We start from the raw sequence: 3,868 nt of genomic DNA on the forward strand, positions 1-3,868 counted from the left end.
TAATCTTTGTGATTTTGTTTTATTTACATTGTCTTAGGTAATCTTCATATGTTATGGTGGATCTTTGTTGTTGTTAGGCTAGGGTTTTTGTGGTTGAATTCATTTAGCCTTTCAATCTTGTTATTATTGTATCCATTTTCACCATATATAGTATAGATTTGGTATTAGAGTGCATTAATAAATATGACCCTAATACTAGGAAAATTAAGACTCAAATTAATAGGGTTCTTGTAACCCTTGATCAAAATACAATCCAAAATTTATTTCGGCTCCCGAAGAGAGTGGAATATGCTCATTGAGGTTTTACATAGTCCCAATGAGAATTTAATGCAAAGAAGGTTATTTACAAGAATGTAATTGCAAATGAATGCTTTTCTATGCTTGGAAAGGGGTAGTCTAAATCTCAAAAAACCATCCACAAATCCTTTCTGAAAGGAGAGATTGTAGACATTATTGTCTTATCACATAGACTAACAAGGGATGTAAATGTATTCAACATGGATGAATGGATGTTTTCTTTATTTAGGTCATTTATGCTAGGGAATCGTACTTGCACTGGGTAGGTTATATCAGTGATTGGTTGCATTATACGATAACTCATTTTAGGCTAAGTAATTTTTCTATATATCATGGACTACTTATTTTATGCTCTAGATTATATTGAATATTGCCTAGGTTTTGATTATGTAGAAGAGTTTGACAATAATATTCAAATTTATGAATTTTATCTTGATCTAGGATTGCAAGAGTAATGTAAATTTCAGGAGGGTATATGATTTATTTACAAGGTGGTTGGTAAGGAAATTACAAGTATTAAAATTATGTGAATAATGTTGTCATTAATTTCAAACCAACCATCCGGTTTGGACCGGAGAGTGTATGAGGTCTGAACATTAGTCTGGATGTTACGGCTATTGTTGTATGCAAGGTTTGTATGCAATTAGTATGGATGTGCAATTTAGATGTTGAAGGTTTGCTCATAAGTTATTATGTAACATGGACACCCCTAGATGATGACTTTAGAGATTTCATTTAGCTCTCATTGATCCTAGTATCCTAGTGTTAGGAGTTCTTGTTGATCTCTTGTATCAGTTATGTGTCCTGGTGTTAACAGTTTTGGTAATTATCAAGCATATCTCTTCGAGTTTTGTGTTGCAGATTTCTTGGTACATGTGGAGCCTATATTTTGGAGACATTGAGCTTGATCTTGTGATTATGGGTCAGTATTCTTGGGTCTCGATGACCCTATCTCTTTTTGGTAATCTCGGTATATGCATTAGCAATAAGAGTATGTAAAGGAAGCATGTAGAAGCCTTGCGGAGGCTGACACGAGAATATTGATAATTTGTTGTGGTTGGTCAACACTTTATTTTGTATTTGTGCCCTCTGGTATATACATATACATATGTAGCTTAGCATAATGTAGAAGTAGTAGTAGAAGTAAAAGAAAAAAGCGAAAAAGAGATTGAGTGAGTGAAGGTGTGTGTGATATATAAAATAAAGTAGGCAGCAAGGATAGCAGTGTGAGTGGTGGACAACAAAGGCATATGATGTTACAGTAGTCCTTTACTGGACCTACTGCAGGACAATTGTACAAAGATCTCTAATCGGATTTGGTGTAGATTTTGTGATTTATAATTTGAGCTTGAACTTGGAACTAATCCCATGCATTTGGAGATATACACCTTCTCAATTCAACTTTTTTAGTTGTAGTGAGCATTTTAGTAGTTAGCCATCTCTTTGTATATCTGCAATGAGCCACCCGATAGTGAGCCACCCCTTTGTAAACACAATTATAACTAGTTATATTCTATTGAGAGTTAACACTCTTTGTGGTTTTTCCCATTTGGTTTTTCCACATATAAAATCTAGTGTTCATCTTTTGGTTATGTTCTTCATGGTTATTCTGCACTAACTGCTTTATATCAGTCAAGTTTGTTTGATATTTCTATGAATAGTTATAATTGGTGAAAAGTTTTTTATTTAATCTATGGGAATACCGATTCACACCCTCTCTCAATATTTTGGTTCTTTCAATCTGATCAATAATTAGTATCAGAGCTTTGGTTCCTTGCTAGGAAATCTTAACCACTTGAGGGAGATATGTTTTGGTTGAAGTCATGACACCTATATGCTTGGCTGAAGATTTTGAGATGGATGAATATTTGAAGATAGATCTTGAGGATTTGGAAAGCATTGAATAAAAGAATAAATAATCGAAGGAGAATGTGAAGATAGAAAATGAATGTGCTCAGAAGCTGAGAGAGAAAATATGGAATTTCATGTTGAGACATAAGGAAGTTAACAATCCATTGAAATAGGTGAATGAAACTATTAAAGATCTAATGCAGAAGATTGAGGAAAGGGACGAGATAGAACAGCTCTTGAAAAAGACAATAACGTAGAAGTCTTGATAATGTGAAAACCTTGAATAAGAGGTGAAGAATCCAAAGGAAGAGAATAAGATCCTTGATAGTAGTAAGCCCCTAGAAGATTTGATTAGCATGAAACAAGTTAACTTAGACAAAACTGGCCTTGGTTTCCAACCCAGTATGTGCCCATATCAGAATGATAAAGAAGAAAACAAAGAAGTCAAAGGTAAAGTAGAGAAGAAGTGAGAAGAAGAGAAGAAATCTTAGAATCAGAAATCAAATACAAAAATTCTACTAGTCCAAAAGCCTGATACACATAGGTGTCCATCTTTTAATGGCTATTATTTTAAATGTAAAAACTTTAGACACGAGGTAGTAAACTATAGAAGCATTGAGTGTTATGGTTGCAAGATGTTCGGACATATAGCAAGTCTTTGTAAAAATAATGTTCTAAATCAAAATTATAATCCAGTTGTTGCAAACAAGAAGAGTTACAACTTTCATGGATACTATTATATTCACAATAACTATGGACATAAGGCTAGTCAATACAATTATAGATCACATCCAATAAGATCTAAGAGAAAAATTGTTAGCTGTTTCAAATGCAAGTAGACCAGACATTATGCTAATCATTGCAAGAATGAAAATATGGAGAAATATGTTGAGAAGAATGTGATGAAGAATGGTGAATCAAAGAAGAAAGAAAATTTGCTCTCGAAAAAGAAGAATGAGAACAAACAAAGTGAGCCTGATATACCAGAATTCGGTACAGACACATCTTCCTCTGGTAATTAAGTCTAGAGTTTTGGGTCAAGGGGAGTTTTGATCTGAAAGAAAAATCTTCTATACTCCCCATTTGAGTGGATCATGTCGCTAATGCGAAATGACAATGCTTGAGTGGTATCTGGCAATCAGAGAAATCTTGCTGTCATCATTGATAAGATAGTTCTTGGTGGTAAAACCCTAATGAAGTATCTTTAGCAAGATAAATATCACTTTTTTGAGTTGATTTCTTTCATATCCGTCATTTGTGTTTGATAATATTGTGAATAGTAGAGTAGTAGCAGAGTGAGGAGTGAAAGAAATCATGGAAGGAAAATTGATCTTCAGAGAATCAAGCAGAAAACAATTTTAGATTATGGACAAGGTGCTCCTAGATGAGTTTAGCCTGGAGAAGATTAGAGTTGTTGAAGCTAGTTTGAATAATAATGAATTGCAGAGGGTCAAAGGTTTGGAAGGCAAAGATATGAATATTTGGACCAAATTCTCTTGGTTCAACAATGTAGAGGGTTATCAAGGTAATTCTTAGTCATGTATGAGATAACTGCATCATGTTGGATAAACCCTATCCGATTATGAAGGAAATCATTTCTATGGTCATCGACTTATGCAATGATGCATAAGTTCTAGCAAAGAAGTTGATTTTGAATAGAGAAGTGGAAGCCTTGACCGATGTGAAGGGTGATCAGCGAGCTCTAATCATTAACACAATC

The sequence above is a fragment of the Cryptomeria japonica genome, chromosome 10 (genome assembly GCF_030272615.1).
Source record: "Cryptomeria japonica chromosome 10, Sugi_1.0, whole genome shotgun sequence".
Taxonomy (NCBI): Eukaryota; Viridiplantae; Streptophyta; class Pinopsida; order Cupressales; family Cupressaceae; genus Cryptomeria; species Cryptomeria japonica.